This window comes from Schistocerca piceifrons, chromosome 4 (assembly GCF_021461385.2).
Source record: "Schistocerca piceifrons isolate TAMUIC-IGC-003096 chromosome 4, iqSchPice1.1, whole genome shotgun sequence".
NCBI lineage: Eukaryota > Metazoa > Arthropoda > Insecta > Orthoptera > Acrididae > Schistocerca > Schistocerca piceifrons.
The window spans coordinates 480,216,686-480,234,538 of NC_060141.1; positions in this window are offsets into that span (position 1 = coordinate 480,216,686).

The window sequence follows — 17,853 nt, forward strand, 5'->3', positions numbered from 1 at the left end:
AGACACTCTGTAAGCCGCTGTAAGGTGCATGACAGAGGGTACCCTGCACCACTACTTGTCGTTTCCTCTCCTGTGCCACTCCCAAAGAGACTGAGGGAAAAATGACTGTCTGTACACCTCTGTATGAGCCCTAATTTCTCACATCTTATCTTCATGGTCCTTAAGTGTGATGTATGTTGCTGGCATCAGAATCATTTGGCAATCTGCTTCAAGTGGCACTTCTCTAAATTTTCACAATAGTGTTTTCCAAAAAGAAACCTGCCTTCCCTCCAGGGATTCCCATTGAAATTCCAGAAGCATCTCAGTAATACATATGTTTTGTTCAAACCTAGTGGTAACAAATCAAGTGTCCCTCCTCTGAACTGCTCCAATGTCTTCCTTCTATCTGACATGGTATGGACCCCAAACACTAGAGTAGTACTCAAGAATAGGCCAGACCAGTGTCCTATATGTGGTCTCATTTACAGGTGAGTCACTCTTTTCTAAAATTCTCCTAATAAATCAAAGTTGACCATTTGCCTCCCCTACCACAGTTTTCACATGCTCATTCCATCTCATACCACTTTGCATCGTTATGCCCAGATATTTAAACAACTTGACTGCACCAAGCTGGACACTAGTAATACTGTATACAAACATTCCTTCTCATCTGCATTTACTTACATTTTTCCACATTTACGGCTAGCTGTCAGTCATCATAGCAACTGGAAATTTTGTCGAAATCATCTTGTATCTTCCTACAGTCACTGAACTTCAACATATTACCATACACCAATGCATCATCAGAAAACAACTGCAGACTGCTGCCCACCCTGTCTGCTAAATCATGTATCTATATAGAGAACAACAGCAGCCCTATCACACTCTCTTGGGGCACTCCTGACAATGCCCTTGTCTCCAATGAACACTTCCCATCAAGGACAACATACTAGGTTCTATTATTTAAGAAGTCTTCAAGCCACTCACATATCTGTGACCTTAACCCATATGCTCTTATCTTCATATGTAAACAGATACATGAGGTTCAAATAAGAACATAGATTATAGTAATAATGATGGTTACCCAAACAAATTATAAGGCTTACATTCCACTTCATATAAAAAGCATTGTCAACAATTGATATGCCATTGCTACAAAGTCATTTCTTATATAAATTCTTAAACACATTTCACTAATTACTACATATTGTCAAAAAATTCCTGTAAAGAATAGAAATAATTATTCAAAAGATAAAGTTTTAGCTGTTCTTTGAATTTAGTCTTAACCCCAATAACTTATTTAACATGAACTGGAAGTTTGTTGTGTACTATGAGGCTTGAATAATGTACTCCTTTCTGCACCATGCTGAGATTTTTTAAATCCTCGGAAGCTCATGTTTACATTTTGTATCATGATCATGATATGCACTGTTTGTTCTGTACACTGTATGATTATTGTTCACAGAGCACATTAGTGAAAAAATGTAATGACATCATATGGTGAGAATCCCCAGCTGTTTCAATAAGTTTCTGCAAGAGCATCTAGAGTGAACTCTGCCCTTAATTCTGATGACTCTCTTCTGTGCAATAAAGACTTTATTTGCTCATGACTGGTTTCACCAGAACATGATGCCATATGTCATAAGTGAATGGAAATATCGAAAGCATGCAGCTTTGATTGTTTCCAAGTTACAAACAGGTGAAACTGAGTGACTGGAAAATGGTGTCAAATGCAATCTTTTACCTAGGTTGATGATGTGAACTGACCTGTTTAGAGGGTTGTTAATGTGCAAACCCAGGAATTTGGAAGACTTAGTTGTCAATATTTCTTTGTCATTACATTCTGTTTCAATGTTTTCTAGTTTTTTGCTTGCTGTTTGAAACTGAATGAACTGAGTCTTGTTAACATTGAGGGAGAGACCATTGAAAGTGACCCAGTGTAGAGCTTCTTCAGATATGTGGCCAGAGAGTTCTCTAGACTACATTTTGGTACTTTCTCTATCATAATGGTTGTGTCATCTGCAAATAGGATGAAGTGTGCCATACACCATGGAAGATCATTGATAAGGATTAGGAAAGTAAGGGACCAAGCACTTATTCCTGTGGTACTCCAAATTTCACTGTGGCCCAGTCAGGTGCCATTTCAGAATTATTCAGTACTGCCTTCTACCATCTGTCATCTAGATATAAGTTGAGCCACCTAGTTACTTCACAATATAAGCCGTAGTGCTCAGAATTTGTAAGTAGAACTTTGTGATCTACACAGTTGAATGCTTTAGACAAATCACAAAAGATTCCAGCTGGTGACAGTTTGTTTTTTATGGATTCAAGGAGTTGGTTGACAAATGCGAAAATGGTGTGTTGAGTTGAAATACCTTTTTGAAATTCAAGTTGATTTTTATTAAGAATGTTATGTTTATTAACATGACGGATGATTCTCTTGAACATAAGTTTCTCTAGGATATTGGAAAGACTTATTAGCAATGAAATTGGAAACCTCATATTTATGATATTTTTTGAACAGTGGTTTAACAACTGGATATTTAAGTCTATTAGAGATAGTACCTTGATTTATAGACTCCTTAAATAGGTGACAGAGAACTTAGAGAACAAATTTGTAGCAGTGCCTCAGTATTTTCACAGACATATTATCCACTCCAGTGGAATGTTTAGTTTTCATTTGATTTATTACCTTCTCAGTCATATTGTTTGTAATGTAAAGCATATGCATCTGACTAATTTTGTTCTGCACTGATTTTTGAAGAAGGTTCTTGGCTTCAGTAATAGATTCATTACAACCAATTTGAACCACTCTAATTCTTCAGGCTTTCCTGGCGATCTAATGACATCTTGGGTTGTCGGGTGTTCTGCCAGATATCAGCACCATACTTGCACGATATTTCAGTAGTGTAACTCATTACCTTCATCAAGTGTGACCTGAGACTACTCCTCGAGTGGACCTGGTCCAGTAATTTTGCCTGTGGCCTCCCCCCTTCACCAGGTGCTCCCTCAGCGGTCCGCGTCCGCTCACTGAATCTTCTGGAGCATTGCCATTCCCTTTTCTGTCTGCTGCAGTCCTGGGTGTTCTCTTTGCGGTCCGCGCCCGCCAGACACCGAATTGTTCTGGCCTGATATTTTCGTCTTCCAGAAGAGCGGATTGGATTTTATGCAGGATTATCCTTTTGAATATCTTTCCCATGTTTGACAGTAGGCTGATGGGTCTGTTGTTAGCTGGATTTCTTGGGTCTTTTCCTGGCTTGGGGATGGTGATCAATTTGGCTAGCTTCCAGGCTGAGTGAAAGTAGCTTAGCTGCATGCATCTGTTGATAATTCTCATTTGCAGTACCATTGTTTCTTGGGGGGAGGTTTTTGAGGTGCATGTGTGTGATCTTGTTGAGGCCAGGTGCAAAGTTTCCTTTCCTTTTGCTGATTTCTTTGTGGATTTCTGTGGGGGTGGCAGTGATTGGGGGGCTGGCCGGGGTGGCTGAGTGGTTCTAGGTGCTACAGTCTGGAACCGCGCAACCGCTATGGTCGAAGGTTCAAATCCTGCCTTGGCCATGGATGTGTGTGATTTCCTTAGGTTAGTTAGGTTTAAGTAATTCTAAGTTCTAGGGGACTGATGACCTTAGAAGTTAAGTCCGATAGTGCTCAGAGCCATTTGAACCATTTTGCAGTGATTGGGATAGTGTTATGGCGTGCTGAGACTGATCTACTGCCATGTCATGCTGATGGTCTTCCCTGGATCTTACATCAAACTCTGGAAGGGTGTTCTGAGCTTCGAATGTGTCGGCTAGCAGTTCGGACCTCGACAAGGCATTGTATACTGGTCGTTGGTTGCCTGCTAAAGCCCTATTTGCTGTTTGGGAGCCCTTGAGACGTTTAACTATCTGCCACTCGTCTCGCTCTTGGAGTTTGAAGAGCTCCATTTTGTCCTCCCACACCTTGGCACATCATTCTATTAGGCGCTTCTCTAGTTCTCACTTCAGATTGTTTGTTTCTGTATGGTACTCCTTGAGTGGACCTGGTCCAGTATTTATGCCTGTGGCCTCCCCCCTTCACCAGGTGCTCCTTCTGTGGTACACGCCCTCTCGCTGTGATCTTCTGGACCATTGCCATTCCCTTTTCCATCCGCTGCAGTCCTGGGTGTTCTCTTAGTGGTCCATGCCGACCAGACACACTCCTGGGTGTTCCATCTTCGGTCTGGTGCGTTTGCAATCCCATCTGTGGTGCCAGGCATTCCCCCTGTGGTCCTCTCCCGCTCACTGTGATCTGCTGGAGTGTTGCTGTAACATTTTCGGTCCACTGCGGTGCTAGATGTTCCCTCTGCGGTCTGCACCCAGTCTCCTCTGACCTGCATATCTGTGTGACTTTCTCAAAATCTGTCCCTTTTCCTAGATCTCTCTGGTCTTTTTCCTTCATCCCTCTTCCTTCCCCTTCAACCCTTCTGCCTGGAGAAGGAGCCATGACTCCAAGAGCCACAAAAGCAGAGTTACTAAACATGATTTTCTGAAATTCCTTCACAAAAGAAGATGAAGTAAATATCCCAGAGTTAAAAACAAGAATGACTGCCCACACTGCCCACATGAGTAACTTAGGAGTAGATATCCTCCGTGCAGTGAAGCAGCTTAAAACATTTAAGAAAGCAAAGCCTCTGGTCCATATTGTATACTGGCCGTGTTTCTTTCAGAGTATTCTGATACAATAGTTCCATACTTAGCAATCATATACAACCACTCAATCATAGAAGGATCTGTACCCAAAGACTAGAAAGTAGCATAACTCACACCAATACCCAAGAAGGGAAACTGGAGTAATCCACTGAATTATGGACCTACACCACTAATGTCTATTTTCAGTAGGTTTCTGGAACATAAACTGTGCTTGAACATTATCAATTACCTCAAAGAAAATGATTTGTTGACAAATGGCCAACATGGATTAAGCTCTATATGGTCATGAAATAATGACTGTTATCAACAGGAGACATCAATATGATACCATGCTTTTAGATTTCCAGAAGTCTTTTGACACCATTCCCCACAAGTGACCTCTAATCAAATTGCGTGCCTATGGAGTATTGTCTCAATTGTGTGACTGGATTCATGAATTCCTGTCAGAAAGGTCACACTTAGTCACAGCTGGAGAAAAGTCATCAAATGAAACAGAAGTAGGCAAATCGATGAGATTTCGGGATTGCAGCCGGATCATGTAGACTTCTAGCCACGATATTTTGGCTGGCAATTGTCCAGACTGGAAGGACCACATATGCAATGTTGTGGGGAAAGAAAACCAAAGACTCTGATTTATTGGCAGAAGATCTAGAAAATGTACCAGATCTACTAAATAGACTGCTTACACAATGCTTGTCAACCCTCTTTTAGAGTACTGCTGTGCAGTGTAGCAGCTGCATCAGATAGGAATGATGGGATGGAAGACATTGAAAAGTTCAAAGAAGGACAACTCTTTTTGTATTATTGCAACACAAGAGAGAGAGAGAGTGCCATGTATATGACACACAAATTTGGGTGGCAATCATTAAAACAAATGTGTTTTTCACTGTGGCAGGGCATTCTCATAAAATTTCAATCAGAAAATAAAGGTGATATAGTTGCCAATATCTTCAACCACCATTTTTTGACAGCAGTGGTTCAAATTGACATCTTGGGTTGTCAGGTGTTCTGCCTGATATCAGTGTCGTACTTGCATGATATTTCGGTAGCGTAATTCGTTACCTTCATCAGGTGCGACTTGAGACTACTTCTCGAGTGGACCTGGTCCAGTATTTATGCCTGTGGCCTTCCCCCTTCACCAGGCGCTCCCTCTGTGGTCCGCGTCTGCTCACCGTGATCTTCTGGAGCATTGCCATTCCCTTTTCCATCTGCTGCAGTCCTGGGTGTTCTCTTTGTGGTCTGCGCCTGCCAGACATGTTCCTGGGTGTTCCATCTCCATCTTCGGTGTGCGCTTGGAATCCTGTCTGTGGTACCAGGCATTCCCCCTGTGGTCCTCTCCCACTCGTTGTGATCTGCAGAGCAGTGCCGTTCCATTTTCGGTCCGCTGCGGTTCTAGATGTTCCCTCTGCGGTCTGCGCATGTCAGTCCCGACCCTGGGTGTTCCATATTCTGGCAAATACTGGTACCACTTCTTCATCTTAACGTCTCAGCAAAAAACTGAGAGAACTCAGCATCCTGCCTTTCCTCTATTGAAGCTTGTCCAGCTTCTTTATATTCTGGTACATCTCCTCCCCGTAGAGTCTCTTGATGTAATTCTTCAGGCTTTCCTGGTGATCTAGTGACATCTTGGGTTGTCGGGTTTTCTGCCAGATATCAGCATCATACTTGCACAATATTTCGGTAGTGTAACTCGTTACCTTCATCATGTGCAACCTGAGACTACTCCTCAAGTGGACCTGGTCCAGTATTTATGCCTGTAGCCTTCCCCCTGGGGGGTAAAAAATAGATTGGGTAAGACAATGAAATATGTAGAAAACTAAAACAGAGTGAAACAAAGAGTATAGAAATGCTGAGATGGAAGAAATTGATGAAAATTAAGTCCAGGTGGGTGGCAAGAACCAATGACATGTTGTAGGCCTCATTCCCATCTGTGGAGTTCTAAAAAACTGGTGTCTGGGGTAAGAATCCAGATCACGCATGTGATGAAACAGGTGCTGAGGTCATGTTGTAGAGCATACTCTGCAACAGGATATTACAAGTTGCCAGTATACGCCCTCTGCCTATGCCCATTCATCCTAATTGATAATGTTGTGGATGTCATGCTGATTGCATATTTACCTTTAAGCTCTCAGATTTTCACATCTCGTCTGATGCAGTACCCAACAATCAGTCTTTCCTTCTCATCCTGTATGGTAAGTCTCCCCTGACCCACAGTTCTGCATGACTTTCCTAAAATCTACCCCTTTCCACGGACATCTCTGGTCTTTTTCCTTCACCTCTCTTCCTTCGCCTTCAACCCATCTGCCTGAAGAAAGAGCCACTGGCTCCAAAAGCTTGCCAGTTACAACCATCTTTTGTATGTGTGTGATGCTGCCACTTGGTGAGTAGAACATTTTTTTAGTCTATACAATCAAATAATTTCACCTATCTTGGGTGTTTTGTGTTCTTTTAAATTTGGAATGCCTTTTTCAGTGCTTCTGCAACAATGTTCTGACCTGTTTTGTGTGCCATAGGGGATCATTACCATCTCTTATTAATTTATTTGGTATGTATCTTTCAACTGCTGTCAGTTCTATTTCTTTGAATCTAAACCACATCTAGTCTACACTGACATAGTCAGATTGGAAGGAGCAGAGCCCCTCTTTTAGGAAGGTGTCAAGGGCATATTTATCTGCTTTTTTAAATAGATGTATTTTGTGTTTATTTTTGGTGGGTTTGGGTGTTATGGTATTCAGTCTAGCTGCAACAACCATGTAGTCACTAATCCTCGCATCTGTCATAATGTTCCCTGTTTAGTCAGGATTATTTGCTGCTAAGAAGTCAAGAGTGTTTTCACAATCATTTGCATGTTGAGTGGACTCCTGAACTAATTGTTCAAAATGATATTCTGAGAAGGCATTCAGTACAAGTTGGGATGATGTTTTTGCCATAAGGTCTTTACTACTCTGTTCCACTTACTTACTAACAGCATTGTTGATATTCCTACCTGTAGTTTCCACTTGCTTACTTGTCTGTTCTACTCTAGTAGCACTCTCTTTGAAGCCCTTCTCCAGCATTTTCATTAATATTGTGAACATGTCAGACTCAGTTCTCCATTCTCCTCATTGTGGTGTACCTAGGATAGCCAACAGTTCAACACCTGGACAGTCCGTCCCCGGTAGCTGACTGGTCAGCATGACAGAATGTCAATCCTATGGGCCCTGGTTCAATTTCCGGCTGGGTCAGAGATTTTCTTCACTCAGGGACTAGGTGTTGTGTTGTCTTTATCATCACCATTTCATCCCCTTTGATGCGCAAGTCACTGAAGTGGTATCAAATAAAAAGACTTGCACCCGGCAAATGGTCTACCCGATGGGAGGCCCTAGTCAAGCGTCATTCAACACCTGGACTCCTCATGTCTACTGAGAATCTACAGTCCACTATATATTAATCTTTTGACATCTGACTACTGCCTGCTTCATTTTTCATTTATATTGGATCATTTTCACCTGTGAGTCTGCATCTGCATCTGTAAGCATTGCAGCTGCATTAATTTTGTTATCTGACATCGTGAAATATGCCACACAAGCACACAAGTATAATTAGGAAACTGAACCACAATAACTCTCTTCTATTTCTATAGTACACAAAACAAAACAATAATTCAAACTGTAATGCTGCATTAAGTTCAACACAAGACACACCTACATACAGTAAAATAGGATAGGAATAAGCTTATATTTATACAGTAGATTCAATTCTAATTTAACATTGCATTCACAAATTAACATGGGCTAGAACAGTAAGACTGGGTAATGACATTTAAATTACTGATTAATAAGTACCACTGTATAATACCAATGTTGTAAAATGCCATCAGTATAATAATTAATAATGAAGTACTGTCTGAAAGAAACTGCATAAATATCCAGTCAGATATTGATAAGATTTCAAAGTGATACAGAGATGAGCAACTTGTTTTAAATGTTCAGAAATGTAAAACTGTGCACTTCACAAAATGAAAAAAATGCAGCATTCTATGACTATAATATCACTGAATCACAGATGGAATCAGCCAACTCATACAAATACATGTGTGTAACACTTTGTGGACATGTGAAATGGAATGATCACATAGGCTCAGTGATGGGTAAAGCAGGTGGTAGACTTTAGCTTATTGGTAGAATACCAGGGAAGTGCAATCAATCTGTGAAGAAAATTGCTTACAAAGCACTCGTGTGACTGTTTCTGGACTATTGCTCAAATGTGTGGCACCCATACCAAATAGGACCAACAGGGGATATTGAACATAAATGAAGAAGTGCAGCACGACTGGTGACAGGTTTGTTCGATCCATGGGAGAGTGTCACAGAGATACTTAGGAACTTAACTGGAATACTCTTGAAGATAGACATAAATTATACCAAGAAAATCTATTAAGCAACGTTTCAAGAATTGGCTTTAAATGATAACTCTGAGTTATTATTTATTTAGCGTATGTGGTTTTCAAGTACAAATGGTTTCATGTTTAAATACATACAGACAGATAAAGATAAAATCAACATACATTATAACACAAAAATAATGTCCCGTCTTATGGACATTCAATTAAGGATAAAGTAGGCATACACAGGTTGTTACAGTAAGGTATCTTGTCATAGATAAGATAAAATTATCATATAGAAATTGTTGCTATAAGGTCATTCAGCAATCACATATATGGAATCTATAGAGTCTCTTTAAAGTTCTATGTCTAGGTTTTCCGTCCACTCGATGGCTGCAGGGGAGGCTGCATAAAGTTCTCAAATGGATCCTTTAAACGTACGTTTAGGGCATTCCTGAATGATGTGCTGGATCGTTTGCTCTGGATGTCCACAATCACACTGTGGTGAATCTCGTATGCCCCATCTACAGAGCATCTCGCCACTTCTGCCATGACCAGTTCTAAGTCTATTGAGTATAACCCAAGTTCTTCTTGGCAGGTCTGTACCAGGTAGGTTTCCACCAGGTGATATTTCATTGCAGTTCTTGGATAGTCTGGTCTGAGACCATTCATTTTTCCATGAATCCATAGCATCGTAAGACGTAGCCATAAGGTTTTGAGCTGTTCTCCATGGTGGTCTTCTAGATCTTAGTCAGGAAAGATTTGGGGCAATGTCCTGATGGATTGGGAGGTTGGTATTGGAGGAGATTTTACACCATTCATTAACTAAGGCGGTTTGCCGCCTAAGATGTGGTGGAGCTATACTGCAGAGAACAGGAAGCCAAGGTAGTGGGGTGGATTTAATGGTCCCAGTTATGATTCTCGTGGTATTGTTTAGCTGAGTATCCACTTTAGACGTGTGGCTGCTGTTAAGCCAAACAGGGCTGCAATATTCCGCAATAGAGTATACCAGCGCTACTGAAGAAATCTTCAGAGTATGTACATCAGCTCCCCAGCTAGTATTGGCGAGCTTTTGAATAATATTATTTCTTGTATGTATCTTAGCAGCAGTATCTATTAGGTGTGGTTTGAATGTAAGCGATCTATCCAATTTAATACTAAGATATTTTGGGTTTGGGTCATGCTTTAACTTTCTACCAGCAAAGGTAACGTCAAGGGATCGGGTTGCCTGTTGGTTATTTAAATGAAACACTGTAACTTCTGACTTTATTGGGTTAGGAATTAATCTCCAAGATCTGAAATATTTACCCATTACTCAGAGGTCTTGGTTAAGGGAGTTTTCACACTGTTCAAAACTTTCATGTTGCACAGCCAGGGCAATGTTATCTGCATAACAGAACTTCCGCGCATTTGTTGTTGGTATGTCGCTTATGTACACATTGAAAAGTAATGGTGCCAATACAGAACCTCGTGGGAAGTCGTTGTTTGAAACACTGGTCCGACTCTTCTTTCCTTCTAGATGAACTTCAAGGGTTCTGTTGCTGAGCATATCACTTAGTAATTTGTACAAGGTCTGGCAAGGGATAATCTCAAGTATCTTGCTAAGAAGACCATGCCTCCACACAGTATCGTATGCAGCGCTTAAATCTACAAATGCAACAGCTGTTTTAAGTTTCTGTTCATAACCGTTCTCGATATGTGTTGTTAAAGCCAGTACTTGGTCGCAACAGTTATGTTGTGGTCGAAAACCAGCCAGCTCGATGGGGATTCTATCATTCAAAGTCGTCCCAATAGTATTATACAAGAGTCTCTCCAAGAGTTTGAAGCAGGTGCTCAGGAGAGAGATTGGTCTAAAATGTTCAGGCTTGTCTGATGTTTTCCCAGGTTTTAATATTGGAAATACTTTAGATCTTATGAATATCTTAGGCACTTGACCTTCTTCAAGGATGTTATTATACAAGTTCATGAGCCAGTTGATAACATTTTTTCCCACTATACTTAATGAATTCTGGGTATAACTCATCTGGCCCAGCTGCCTTCCTAGTTTTGATGTTCGAGATAGCCGTTTTCAGTTCTTCCACTGTGAAAGGTGCTGCAGGATGTGATCTTTCAGAAGCTTGTCTCCACCGTGTTTTAATTAGTTTCTTAATGTTTCTGGCAGTTTCTTTGTCAAGAGGTTCCCTGGACATATTGGCTATATGGCCTGCAAATGCATTGGGAGCAGTTTTTGCTCTTTCACAGGGATTGTACGCACCACATCCTAGTTTCCTGAGTAGGGCCCACGCTTTTCGACTGGACTTTCTAAAGTCTATACCTTCCACGGTTTTTTTCCACTTTTCTCTTCGGGCGCTGTCAAGTGACTCAATAAGTTCCTCTGCCACTTCCCTGTCTCCTGATTCTTTGAACTCGTTATAGAGGCGTTCAGTTGTTTCATTCCAGGCAGGTGTATATTCTTTCCTGAAACCGCGTGGTATAGTTTTCTTAGCTGATGCAATAAGAGCTTTACTAAATCGTTCATAGTTCTTAATGATTGGCTTTATCCACCGTACAGTGGCATCGGCACATTTTGTGTATGACTCCCAATCAGCCTTTTCAAAATTCCATCTTGGTTTTGGAGCTGATTTTATAAGAGGGACTTGTATTACAATGTGGACAATGACAGGTCTATGCTAGCTGTGTGGGAAGTTAGTTAATACTTTCCTTCTTGATGGGTAACCTTTACCCTTGTGGTCTCTACTAACAAAGCACAGATCGGGGTTGAAACTGTGTTGCCATCTAGCTGACCAGAAGGTGTGTCTCTCTTTAGCATCATATATTAGCTGCAGGTCTTCAATATCTGCCCACTCAAATAGTGCTTGACCATTATCATCGTTTTCACTATAGCCCTATAAACTGTGGTGGCTATTGAAATCGCCCATTAAGAGGGTAGGGTATTTTGTTTCAGGGAGTGCTTCTTTTGGCCATTGGATGTTAGGAGGATTATATACATTGACTACTGTGAGGTTACTTACTAGTTTTTCAATTTAAAATATGTTATCCGAAGAACTTATTTTTATTGGAGCCCAGTTATCAATGTCACTACGCACATATGTAGCAGATCCACAGTTTTCATGGTGAATAGCTCCAGCAACGGTGTATCCAGTTATGAGACCTCTTTTCATGAGATCTGCCTTGTGGTTTACATGTGTTTCTTGGACCAGTATGACATGTATATTGTTATCCCGTGCTAATCTTGAGAGGATATCACATTTAGTCTTACTTATACGTTCTATGTTAATTTGCAGTACTCGAACTGATGGGCCAAGGTCTCTTGTCATTGGGTTTTGAGAAGACCCATTCATTTTATTGTTTGCTTCCATTTGCACTTTTAAGCCGCGAGATGAGTTCACAATCATAGTGCAGCGCCACAATAGTAGTAGACTTTTAGCTACCTTTCGGCATTGAGTAAAAACTACAATCTCCTGTGTATCATTCACATACAGATTATGAGAATAAGATTAGAATAATTACTGCATGCACAGAGGCATTCAATCAATCATTTTTTCTATGCTCCATATGTGACTGGAACAAGAAGAGACCCTAATAACTGATGCAGTGGGACATATCCTCTGCCATGCACCTCATGTTGGTTTGCAGAGTGTAGATGTAGACATAGATGTAGAAACTTATTCATTCCCCTTTCTAAAATACTCCACCATATGTACCCAATTAAGGGATCTAAAGTTCCACACTCTAACCTTTTCTCTCTTGATGGTGACATGCTCCTGAATAGTCCACACCTAGTGATCTTAACTGGGGACAATTTTATTTCCAGAATATTTAACCCAAGCAGACATCTTAATCATTAACCACACAGTAGCCCTGCATGCCCTTGGGGGAAAAAACGTAAGAGGTGTAATTTCCCTTTACTTTCAGCTGTCCGCAGTACCAGCACAACAATGCTGAGTTGGCTAAATGGCTCAAGTGTGCAGAAACCATACCAGATTGTATTAACAGGGAATATTGAATGTGTACAGAGAAGGGCAGCATGAATGGTCACAAGTTTTGTTGACCCATGAGAGTGTTACAGTTATGCTGAAGAAACTGAACTGGCAGTCTCTTATACATAGACATAAACTATACTGAGGCAGTCTACTAATAAAGTTTCAAGAACTAATTTTAAATGATGACTCTAGGAATACACTACACTCTCCAATGTATTACTCCTGAAGGGCTCATGAAGACAAGATTAGAATTATTACAACCCACACAGACCCATTCAGACAATCATTCTTCCTGCACTCCATATATAAATAGAACAGGAAGAAACCATAGCAACTGGTACGATGGGACATACCTTCTGCCATGCACTTTGGAGAGATTTGCAGAGTATGGATGTAAACATAGATGTAGATAACTGTTTGAGTCTATTGAAATTATCTGATCAAAGTCTGCATTGCCAGTCAGTTACATGCCGGTATGTTACTTGCATGTGTGATCACTGCACTGCAATCAGCACTTATGTTAGACAGCTATCTGCACAGTAGCACAAGCATGTACATGAAGTCACACTCCTCCAGAAGTCACCATGGTGACATGCAACACTGCTGTCTGCTGGTCATACCATGAATCACTGCAACAGTTGCCCTGCAGTTCCTTGCATTGCTCCTATGCATCACTTGTGTCGCAAGTAACATTGCATGAATAATAGAATCACTTTTCAACATAGGTTTTTTGTACTGCACATGGGTGAGTGTTATCATTGTACTCTAAGCTCTGTGCTCCATGCTGTGCAGTTAGGCTGGCTTCACACAACACTAAGAATTCTGTTCACTATTTATGACCAGTCACTAAATTATAAAATCCACACTTCTTTGCTTAAGATTATGGGTCCTGTAGTTATTGCCACATAAGATGCCCAGGGATAATACATTGTACTACAACTGGTCCTTTTCAGACTGCACAAGTTACAAAACACAGGGGTGAAGTGTAAATATTTTACAGCTGCATGCCTAAACCCACATACCTGGTTTCCCCATAGCTGTCTTCTTGCTTCTCCCACTACCAGCTAGAAGTGGGCTCTTGTAATGCTTATTATTTAACAGGTTGGTGAGACACTCACACAATGAGATCCAAGTTTATCTGACGAGATTTAAAAATATTCTGATAATCAAACACTTCAAAAGCAGGGCTGCACTGTTAACAACTAATAGATCAAATAAGCAGTGCAATATTGGTACTTCTGCCACATAATCCATTGAAATGTCTATGGTCAGAAAGTTAACCAAACAGCACAAATGCCTGGAGCACAAACACATGAAATCCACCGTTCAGAGAAGCTGTTATAAATTTTGATGAGTGACACAATTCTTGCAAATGGCATTAATCAGTTCTAGTGGCATTATTATCTATTCTTACAGGCATACACATGACTGATTGCAACACAACTGTTTGATGATTTAGTGGTGCAATATCATGATGAAAAGTATTTAGTCAAACCAATTTTATGTATCTCTCTCATGTTTAATGTTCACACAGATAATTATTCAGTACATGTTACTTGTTCCATAACCAACCCAATGCAGCTGATTGTTGTTCTCTTAACACAACACATGATTTTGGAATTATTGTTTTCAAATAAATCACCAGTACTGGACCATCAACACTGACCTGGAACACACTTGTTCCAAGACAACATACTGTGAACTGTGTTCTACTGCCATGGCACTGACACACACGCACCACTCCCTACAATCTCACTCTTTGCTTGTCACAGAGGTTACTATTGATATCCACGTGTGGGATAGACAGTGATACTATAATATGCTTACAAGCTGTGCACTATCTGTTCTCACCTGCACAGTTGTTTCACAATAGCAGCAATGCAAGTTTTGCCCATTAGGCCCTGTTACTAACTGTAGTTCTGGTAGTAGCCTTGTCTGCACCTTTCTCAGTCATGTTAGCTTCACTCTTCCATACCGAACTCTATCCGCTAGTAATGGCAAAAGTCAGGTTAGCATTACTCCTGCATCTAATACTTTCATTCACGCACGAACTGCCTCTAAATTGTGGTTTAGAATGCTAGCTGATGCTCTAACATAATTCATTACTTCCCCAGTGAGATGTTAAACTATGCACATATTACTCAGCACACCACTCACCAAACTCACAATCCACATGTAATGTAACCCTACAACCACTCTGTTCCTCTCATCCAACTGTCTCTGTCTCTTCTGTCCTATACAATTCACTCATATCACTTGTATCCACCATCCATAATATTGTCTTGAATATACTTCCTCCAGCATCTATCCACCTCTCTCCCTCCTCACAATTCTCCTGGCACCATCCTCGCTACTTCTTGAATTTGTTCCTTCAGTTGCTAATGCACTATGTGTAACTTCTTGTGTTTCTGCAGCATCTCCATAAATAACCCATTATTGCTTGCTAACTGCCATTAAACCAAGAAGAATACCTCTTCTACTCACTTTATTTCATTTCGTAGTTCCCATAAATTAAATATCAGATTTAATGTCCAGACAATACCACATCCTGCTGCCTGGAAAACAAAACTCCTCCTTGCAGGTGACGATCTCACAGTGTTCATCTCCATCTCAGGTGAAGAGGTACAGCGTCACCATGATTACCATCCTTCCTTCCTCACCCACACTGAGCGGCAGGCAATCTAAGGACAGGGACCATCATTATATCCCTTCCCCCCAAAAGCCTGCTGCTGCTGGTCAGCATCTCTCACACAACAACTAAAGATAATTCTTACCCTAACACATACATATGATCCTACCCAAAGAAACACAATAAAACATAACAAAACACACTAACTACCTTCTTTCACTTAATGAATATGTTGTATTAGTTACATGGCCCTCCTTCTCGCATTGCACACTCTTTTGCTCCATCTTATTTACTCTCTTCTTTGGTTCTAGTGATACTAATAGATTCTGGTGCACCATCAAATGGTTATGTGTCTGACAGGTACGATCATTGACCTCAATGGTAATTGTAGTTTCATATTCATAAGTGATGTGGCTTCAGTTACTTGGTGCAGGTCCTGGTATCATATCACAAACTTCTCTGTTTTTCCTTTTTGAGTATGGGGGAGTTAACAACATCACCCATTGCTCTATGTTGCACTGAGGTAAGTTTCCCATGCATTAATTACCTCCTGTTGCCTCTCCAACATCCTGGTACTTGCCCTCCTCCAAACTTCTCTCACAGTTCTTGCAAACTCTGCATTCCTACTCCTTTTCTGCTTAATCATATTGAATGGTAAGGGCATTTTTTTGCCACAGACCACCTCAAATAGTGACAACCCCATGCTGTTGTGCACTTTCAACTTATACATATTCATCACAAAAGATAAATGCAATTACCTGTCCTTATGGTTGGAGCTGATGTAATAAAATGAGCTTCCTTCCAATCATTTGATGAAACCACCCCATCCTTCCAATTGTCTGAGGATGAAGTGGGCTATTCCTTAATTTCTTCACTTTCAGCAACTGAAATGACTATTTCTTCAGGTCTGACATGAAGTTTGTCCCCTGATCTGCTATTATTGTTTCTGGCACCCCAAACTTCAATACCATCTATTCACCAACACTTGCATGATTGTGACTGCCTACAGGGTTGGCATCAACACGGTCTTGATATAATATAAGAAATGGTCTATTATAATCAGAAAAAAATGACTCCTTGCTTCGTTTTGTTTAAATAGTCTCAACACATACACCCCAATCATCAAAATTGGTTCCATAATGTTGCAACTTCCTTTGCATACTTTGTGGTTCTTTAGTGGGTGCAGGAGCAAGGAACAGATGTAGTTCATAGACACAGAATTTCAGCTCTGAATTTATTCTATACCAAATATCAAATAGTAAAAGTAATATGTAACCTTCTTTGCTGTAGACACAGTGTCAGTTGCTAACAATAGATTTGCATGTTAATATATATACAGATACAAAGGTTTAAAATCCAGTTAGTGTTCAATGCGATGACTGTTCTATAGATGGTGAGCCCTAAATGCTATGAACACCTGTACATGTTGTGAAATGGCAAAAACACAAAATGGGCTCTGTGCTTCAATTTTTGAACTTAAGTAGACCCACCACTGGAGTTCAGTAGAGGGGATGGTCGCCTCTCATTGGCAGCAGCATAAGCATTTGTGGGAACACCATCATATCAAAGTGACGGGTGTATGAAACATGGTGGCATGCCACTAGTGCACATATTTTAAAGTGTGGCTGACTGGATGGCAGCCTATACTGCACAAAACTTCTAGCAATGTCTGCAACAATACATGTTTTTGACTCAAGTCTGCACATTGTGTGCACTGCATACAATTACTGATATACTGATTGACATAACTTTTTCTTCCTCTCCATCAATGTTTCTCTGCCACTCTCCAATTTGTTTCTCTGCATGCTCCATGGCCAGAAAAAACATGGTCATGCATCTCTTTAACCACCTCTTCCCTTTAGCTTCACTGGTACTATAATACCACTCATGGCCCCAACCTTGTCTCCTTGTATAAAAACTCATTACACATGCTGAATTGCTGCTGCATACTGTATAGCTTACATTATCCATTAGCACTCTGCACTGCTTGCTACCAGCAAGGTCTTGACTTAGCACTTGTATCATTGTTATCTTCTTGCTTAATACATGCATGTTTATTTCCACTTTGTGGATTACTTCACATTCAAATTTGCTTAGTATTAATGACCATCTCATCAGTCTTCTAGATGGGTCCTTCAGACCTAGTAACCACTTCAAATCAGCATGATCAGTCACTACTTTAAACTTTCTCCTGTAAAGGTAAAACTGGAACCATGTTGCTATGCATGC